The following is a 9178-nucleotide window of genomic DNA, read 5'->3' on the forward strand; positions in this document are numbered from 1 at the left end:
CCTGAGACAGCTACCTACTTTGCACCCATAGTCAGGAAGCAGAGGGTTGAATTCACAGGCTCAGCCCACTTCCTCCTTTTCTTTAGTCAGGAACCCTAGTCCATAGAATTGTCCACATTTACAGCAGGTCTGCCTACCTCAGTTAACCTACTCTAGAAGCTTTCTCACAAATATAGCCTGATTTTCCCCTCTGATTCTAATGATAAATCCATTACTTTAGCAGTTAAGATGAACCCTCAGAGACCTTCTTTTCCTGGGAATACTGGAATCTGGGCAATTCCCTCCTCCAAATGACTGGAACAGAAGTTAAGACAGAGAGCCTAAGAAAACTGATACAGTGTTTCTAGTAACAGACATTTAAAAGAGAAAGGTGGGGAGGGCAGGTTTGGGAAGAAACAAACCTTTGTGTGTTACAGTTAAAACACTAAATATACAGAGCAAAGAAAATATGCTGAAAGCTGCAAGGGAGAAAGACAGGCAGGTTTACACTGAGACAAAATAGTAACATTTTGTTACTGTGGAATTAAAAATAGGAAGAGCAATTGATAAAAGCTCTGGGTAGCTGTAAGGAGATGACTAAAACTTGCTGTAAGCATCTCCTTAGTAATGTTAGTTTGCTGAAGAATTAAGGAAATCTCTGCTAATCAAACTAGTAAGACAAAGAAAACCTCTGTCAAGATAAAATCTTATGGTCAGGGACACATCCCATAGTGAGGGCACGGTCAAAATGCTGCTATTACACATAACTGTACAGATACCCCAAGAAAAACTAAGGAAGGAAAATGAACCCAAAATATGTGGCCTTGGATCCACACTGACTCTAGGGATCACACTGTCCCCCTAAACTACCCACAGACAGATATACAGGAAGACAGAAACAAGCAGGAGGGAAAGAAAGAAAGGAAGGAAGAAAGAGAAAAGAAAAACAGATAAAGAAAAGGAGAAAGATAAAAAGAGATAAAGAATGAATACAGAAGTGTGTAAAATGTCAATAAATTTAATTAACTAATAAATTATCTTAAGCCACATGTGTTAAAAAAGTAAGGTTCAAGTGGTGCAAACAAGATAAATATACAATGAACAGATTAACGTTCTGAGTTCTGTGTCTTCTATAGGAACACATCAGCATGTGATGTGTTTACTAACATTAGATTTCACTGGGAAATGTATTAAGTACAACTAATAAATCACGATTCTGTTCAAATTCCTTCTGTCTCTTCTGAGAGGACCTTTGGAATAACTATACTTCTAATGCATTCCAGTCAGCTGCCATTACTGTGGCAAAATATCTGATAACACCTTTTAAAGAAGGAATTGCTTACTTTTGCTCAGTTACAGAGGTCCCCCACTCCATGGTCAATAGGTTTTCTAGTCTCTGCCCCTGTGGTGAGGAGCCTGCAGAGGAGCAAAGCTGCTCACCTCTTGGTGGCCACAACCATACAGTGAGAGAAAATGGGGTCAAAATTCCCACAGTAATTTGTTACCTCTCCTTGCCCACAGGAAATTCTTGATACATTTAAAACCAAAATTAAAAAGGTAAAAGTGATTTTTAAAAATATTGTAAAATAGGACTGAATATCCTTATGAGCTCAGCATTGAAATGTCTTGTTCTGAAACACCATGTGAGAGGGGAAAAACATAAAATAAAATATTGATTAATTTATATATGCTGTGATTAATACCTTCTGCAAAGCAAAAGAGATAATAAAAGGAATACCAAGTCTTTCCTGTAGACACTTGCAAATTATACACATATGTAGCAGAGGACTGCTGTCTTGTCTGGCCCAAGCAGGAGCAGATGTGCCTAGTCCTACAAAGACCTGATACCCCAGAGAAGAGGGATGCTGGGGGGCTGGGCACCCTCCCAGAGTAAAGGGGATGGAGGGATAGGGTGAAGAGCTCTGAGAAGGAGAACCAGGAAGGGGCAACATTTGGGATGTAAATAAATAAAGTAATTAATTAACTTAAAAAAGATTCTAGAAAAGTCAAGGTTTGAGCATTGGTCTTACCTTGGCATGTGGGCTTACTTTAGTTTTTTGTTTTTTCTCTACCTCCAGATTTCTTTTCCTTTAATTCTCCTCAGTTGTTCAGAAAGGCCAATTCCTTTTCATTTTTTCTGAGAGCAGAACAATTAAGCCTTTTCTTCCTACAGGGTGTGGTTAGCACACATCCCTTTAGTAATAACAAGGGACGGAAGTTAACAAAATTGAAAATTTATTGTCTTCGTTCGTAAGTTACATTTGGTGGAAAGTGATTTGGGGGACTACGAAGAGCACAGTCTCAGAGAGGTCCTGACATGTGTGGACATGACCTCACCCATGGTACTTTCCAGGGTTCAGATGAGAACCAGTTTCTGGGTATGTCACCACCTTAGAAGAAGTGAGAGGTGTTGCTCCGGGCAGCCGTCAGCCCGGCATCCAGCTGAGAGTCCCTGCCCAAAGGTGCAATGGTTTCTGAAACTCATGAGATCAGCAGCTTTTTGTGATACCATGAGTCATCCCCAGGGCGATGATTTCCAGGAGCTGAGGAGTGCCTTGAAGTGCTGGCTTCGCCAGATGCTCTGGCATTGCCAACACCGAGTGCCAAAGCTGGCCCAGGGCCAGGGGTCAGAGGTCACCAACAGTCAAATTTTCCCTTGGGTTTCAGGTACATAATTAATATTATTCAATTAAAACTTCAACTGGATAATTTTTAGGAACTGGATCATTGGAAATTTATATTGACTCACAAATGATTTTGGGTCAGAAACAAAGTAGCCAACAGAGCAGAAGTTAACAGGAAGAGATTTAGCAGATGACAATAAATAAACCCACCACCAATTCGCTGAGGGCAACACTTGGTCAACAATGGTCAGTAGGAAATTAGGAAAGTCTAAGATGAAGAAAATTAGCCCCCTATCCAACTATACAAACAAGATGGACTTATGACTAAGTTACATGTGAACTGTAAATGGAGAAAGCCAATAGATGAAAAGTTAAATACCACTCTGACTTCTTAGTTGTACCCTGTGTCAAGAAAAGAAGAAAGAAAGGAAGGAAAGAAGGGAGGGAGGGAGGGAGGGACGGAGGGAGGGAGGGAGGGAGGGAGGGAGGGAAGACAGATGAAGGGGAGGGAGAGAAGGGTGTAGGTGAAGATAAGGAGTCATGAGGCCCCTTTTGCACTCTGAGGAGGCAAAACCCTGTGATTTTTTTTTACAAACCCAAGAAGAGACTATACAAAGTATTCACTTTTCGTGCAGAGCATTGACTACAACCAGCATTTCTACTGAAGAGGAGAGAGGCGACTGAAGGGAGAACCAGCCTTGGGGCACTATGGGGCAATGAGCAGTGGCTGACTTTCTGTAAACAGCAGTCTAAGTGGCCTTTCACAGATGTATCTATGAGAAAAGCAAAAAGGCTGGGATGCACAGTCAAATACAATTTGCATATAATTTAAATAAAGCACATGGACAGAAGTACACATTCAAATGACATATTAATTTAAAAATCTAGCTCTAGGCTGGACATGGTGGTACATGCCTCCAATCTAGCACATGGAAGGCTGATGCAGGGGTTTGAAAATTCCAGGTTGTTTGGGGCTTTTTACTTAAGACCCTGCATTACGAATAAGTAAATAAGCCGATACACCATCATGGGTTACATTTTTAAAGGACTGAAATGTGAGTCACAAGAAGACACACATGTGGTTCGTGAGCATGGGTGTGGGTGTGGGAGTGAGTGTGAAAATGAAAAACTACACTAAGCAAATAGAGAGAAGGAATATTTCAGGAGCCAAAGGAAGCCTTCTCCAGAAACTGCGGAGCAGGATTAACTGCCAGTGAGCAGACTCCTGTCCTTGGTGTGGTCACTGTTTTGTTTGGAAGAAGATGCTGCAGGTGTCAATGGACCCTCACCTGCACTGAGTTAGTCACCTGGTTTGCGTATAGATTAGTATATAGACGTTTCTGTTGAGTCTACACAGGGTATAGTAAAACAACGTACGGAGACCAAGATCTCTGTTTTCTTTTCTCAAGACTGATGTCCCATAGCCCATCTGGGAGGGTACTAACTCATGCAGTGAAAGTCTAAGCATCAGTCTGAGGCATCATGGGATAGATGGAGGAGCCTTAAGAGTATCACATATGTGCTATGTCGACAAGCAGTCCAATCATCAGGACCAATCGTGAAAGACAGCCCACACAACACAAGGCTGAGAAGACATGGCATATACTTGCCCATATTCCTAGAGTTTCATAATGAGCCTTGTATCCTAGTGGTACAGAGAGAAAAGAAACACTCTGTACTCTTGCTCTTGCTCTTGAGTTTCTCGCATTACCTCTTACATCTCCTATCTTATATGGTAAAAACAATGAGCTAACAGAAATGCCTGTAAATAAGGGAACCATCAAATGACCTGTTTGCTAGAATATTTTATAACCATTGAAATGTTGGAGGAGAGGAAGACTGAGTGTGCACAGCAGTGTGTTGGCCAGATGCATAGGTTAGTGCTAAAATCTCAAAATGAAAGTGTAGATGGCCAATATATAGAACAGAGTTGGAAGAAGAATCCTCTCTTCCAGATACTTAGTTTTCCTTTACCACAAAATTCTAAGATTAGTGGCAAGTAATATCTTAGTTAATGGCAATTATATATTAAAATGAAGCCAGATTTCACATTTGCTACATAGTCTTGTAGAATAATCTATCTGTGTTGGTCCGCACTGTCTCAACCTTGCTCTCATCTTCCAAGTCCCTTACCCTTCCACCCTTTTTGTAATATCCTAGGAACCTGGCTCTCACCAGATCCTAAATCACTTGACTGTTTCTGATGTTCCCAAAGAGAAAGGATGCCTCTTGCTTACTAATAGAAGTCCCTTACCTCCCTCATCTATACTGACAAGATGGCAGCACAGGTGTCTGGCATGTGAACTGTCTTGGCCAGGCATATCCTAAGAACCAGATTTCGTGGAGACAACTAGACAAACTAGTGGTCTGCCCATGCATTAGAAGCCACTGAGAATGAGTGGTGTGTGACTCACCTGGCTGTGTCACCATGTTTGTTGACGAGGATCAAAGCTACATTTTTGTTTAAGCCCAGAGACTAGAGAGGAAACCGTATCAGGAATGAATCGGAACTTCCTATTACTGTTCAAGTTCCCTTCCAAAAGCAGCAGGCCAGGTGCCCTCAGATGGCGGCCCTATAACCTTGGTAACCTGATGAACAGCATTCGCCATTTGTACCCCATGGTGTGAGTGGTTTGTGGAGATATTTAGCAACAAAAATGGCCACCGAAGTAATTATTGTGTTCTCACATATGGGCAAAAGGGGAACTGGGAGGCTGCCCAAGAATAACCTTTGGACATTCTAGTAATGTCGTCGCAGGAGCATCGGAGTTAGGTTTCAACTAACCAGCATTCCAGTTCCATTTCTTGGGTGGGTCTCACCACCCCGATGCTATCGTTGTTTATTTTTATCATCTGTAAAGTAGTGACAGTGGCCACAAGGTGTTGAACAACCAAGGCAATTCATAATTCCCTTGGCATGTAGCTGGTCCTCCATAGTATTCCCCTTCCAGTTCTGTGAGGCAGGGGGATTCGGGTTTAGTACCATTCTGCGGGCTCCCACACTGCTGGCTAACTGCAAACAGCCATCTCTGTCTGAAAGTAGAAGAAAGAGAACCCGGGTCTGCTTTCTGATCTTAAATCTAGTGCATATTCTGAGGCATCTGGTAGAGAGATGGTTTAGTTGGCAAAGCACTTGCCACAAAAGCATCAGAGTCTAATTCTAATCTCCAGAACTCATGTTTTAAAAAGCCAGCAATGGTGGCATAGACCTGTCTGTAATCCCACGGAGAGGTGGGGCAGAAACAAGTGGATCCCTGGCCAGCACGCTCTCGCGCGTGCACGCACACACACACACACACACACACACACACACACGAAAATGATTTTCTAAGAATTCCCTTCTTGCTGACTAGAGTCATCGGGGGTCAGAGGAAGCTGACTGGGTGGACTGGGGCTGGAGAGAAGAGTAAAAGTTCTTCACAACAGAATAGAAGGAAAGGTAACAGAAAAGATCTCAGCTTTGGATGGGTGCCATACTGCTCCCAGCCAGAGAAGCTGGTGAAGGCAGCAGGTGGGAGGGTCCTTCCCAACACCATCACATGTGGGCAGGCACTCAGTCATCCTACGTGACTGACCCAACACCATGTCATTGTCACAGCAATAATAATGGCAACTCCCACTTGCTGGCTGCTTGTTTAGTACCTAGTCACCAGTCCAAGCCTCCCTCTGTGTAGGGTTGCTGTACAGACTCACAGAGTGAAGAATATGAACTTGTCATCTGACCACTTGCCTATATATGAAAAGTGCTCGATTCATGACAACTGCCAGAGCTGTCACTGTGTGTTCTCACTGATCTTCGTAACCACCTTATGAAATGGTCATTAATATTATCTCCTGCTTACTGATGAGGATGACCTGGCGCTTAGGAAAATATAGGATTCTGACTGGTCTAGAAGGATCTTAAAAGCAGTCAAAACTTTAGCTATAATCTATCAATGTCTGAGTCCAAAGCTGGTACCCAGCTATTAGGATACCTGCTGGGTCACATGTCTGGTATTAAAGTTGTTAGATGGTGAGTCTCCTCGGTCTAATAATGTTCCCCAGTTTCTCCTTCTTCTACATCTCACAGGGACCCAAAGCCTGAAGATGATCATAATTGGAAAAGAGTAGCTGTCATCTTGAACCAAGTCCAGCTCTGACCTTTTCTTGAGAAAGGCACCCAGAGGGCTCAGGAAGGACAGAGCTGAGGCAGGACTGTATAGGGGAAACCTTAGACAGTATCAAGACATTGAGGTTAGTATATACTGGTTTTTCCAGCTTGGTTCGGTTTTATTTTGCTTTGAAATGCTTGGTACAAATGAAATGTTCCAAATAGAAAACCAGTTACAGTGGAGGCACCCTGCAGATAAAGAAACGGCCCACAGAATCTGACTTTTCAGAGAAACCCTCACACACACATGGTCTCTTCACTCACGAGGGTGACTGCAGGTAGAGATTGCAGGACATGGTACCCATCACAGTTGGAAGCAATGCGTGGTAGAATGTTCAGGAGCTTTGAAGCCCACACGCCCTAGACTTAGATCTCACCTCTGCTTATGAAGATATCTGAGGAAGAAAGAAAGTGGGCTGTCATAGGAACTTGAGGAAGAAGCCACGACAGTAGATTAGGGCAGCTTCCAACAGCATATGACTCACAGAAGAATAAAACACCACACGTGGACACACAGACACACACACACACAATGTTGTCATATAAATACATACACGCATATACAATGTTGTCATATAATTGCTCTGGAAGTTCTTTTGTGATCTGTTCTTCTTTTGTTTGTGATTTGTTCTTCTTATGGCATGAAAGGGTGACTATTTTACTGTTAAAATGAATAAAAAAGGTATATCTTTGGCATATAATCACAGAAACTGGAAAATATACATTCTCTGTCTTCTTTTAATATTTCTTGCATATGCAGAAATGTGTGTTACTGACTAGAAGAAGTTTGACATGAGGCTGGAGAGATGGTTCTGTAGGTAAAGTATGTACTACACGTGTGCGAGGATGAGTTTAGATTCCAGTACCTACCGAGAGTCTAGTGCACATAAGCACACATACACACACCCAATTACACACAGTCCCAAGCTCTCACCAGTGTGAGCAGTACTGACTTGGCTTTGATCTGAGCAAGATGAATCCCAGCAGCGTCACAGAGGGGCCAGGCTTTGTCTGAGACTCGGAATCTCTCCAAGTCCAGGTTTGACCTCAAGATTCATTATCAGGTTCTGCCTTGATAGTCTCTGCCCTAACAAGACCGGAGGAGCTCACCTGCTGTACCAGGAGTGCCCCACACCCTAAACCTAATCTCCAGAGAGAAATGTGAAGATGACAATGGGATGATTTTGAATTGACACTTTTCCTCAGGGGCTCAGGTGGAAGCTATTCTTGCTGATGTGTTGAAAGTTATAGATAAAACAGGCCCGGGGGGAGAAAACAAATGTTCCCATGACTTCTGGATACTCAACAGGGCCAGGATTATTATCTCTCGAAGAAGAAAGGCTCAGTCATGGCGGGTACAGAAGAGTCCGAGAATCCAGGTGCTGCCCTGTGTCCCCTGGCTGGCAGCAGTGCATAAGGATGAATCTGGGAGGCATCATGACCAAGAACAGTCACACAATATATTCAAATACCAAGCGTGCAAAGGAAAAACATTGAGTTTTCTAACCGTTTGGGTGAGTGAGAGCTACTTATCTGAATCGACCTTGCTCAGGACCTCCCAGAGCAACTGTGGTCACTGTAAGCCATGATACAAGAAAGGTATCCAAGTTCGCTGAAATGGCCATTGTTGGGAGGCTCAGTTTCTTAATGGGTCATGGCAGCATTATCTCATTTAAAGGAGGCAGAGAGGAAAACTTAAGGTTTTGAAAGGAAGCCCCACTGCCTTCTATAAGCCCAATGTTAGACTCCATGTGCCATGATTCTACCTCATTATGTTGGGTCTACAGAACCAAGCACATGGCAGATGGAGGCTTTGGGGAAGAGACCAAAGAAGGAATCACCGAAATGTCATCTCAAAGGCCACCCACAGGGTGACACAACCTTCTGGGTTTTCATTCTGAAACAGTGAACCAGACAGAAACCCTCCCAAAACAGATAGCCCAGAATTCTCAGACTTCTGAGGCTTGTGAGACAGCTCAATCACTGAAGTCCTTGCCCGTCAGTCATGACAGCATGGGTCTGACACCCACGCTTAAAAAGAAAAGAGCCGGTGGCCGAGAGCCTGGAGTGGCTGGTAGCCCGAGATCTGACCTGTGGTTCCTCTCCCTGGCCACACTCCCACCCTAGCTGCTGGCGGTCTTGACCACCCACCCCCACTCCTTCATGAACAAAGGAGGACCCCGAGGTGTCCTCAGTCTGGGGGGGGGACCTGGTGTCTCGTGCTCCAGCTCCCTAGTGCCTCCTCTATAACTCAACAAATGACAGAATTTCAAGAGAGGACAAAATGGCTTTCCCAAAAACAGAGGAGTCAGCATCAGTTGTCACTCAGCCCGGTTCTTCTCAAAGCGAAGGAAAAGCTCCTGAGCTGCCCAAACCAAAGAAGAACAGATGTTTTACATGTAGAAAGAAAGCTGGCCTTACAGGC

This window comes from Micromys minutus (assembly GCF_963924665.1).
Source record: "Micromys minutus genome assembly, chromosome: 17".
Classification (NCBI taxonomy): domain Eukaryota; kingdom Metazoa; phylum Chordata; class Mammalia; order Rodentia; family Muridae; genus Micromys; species Micromys minutus.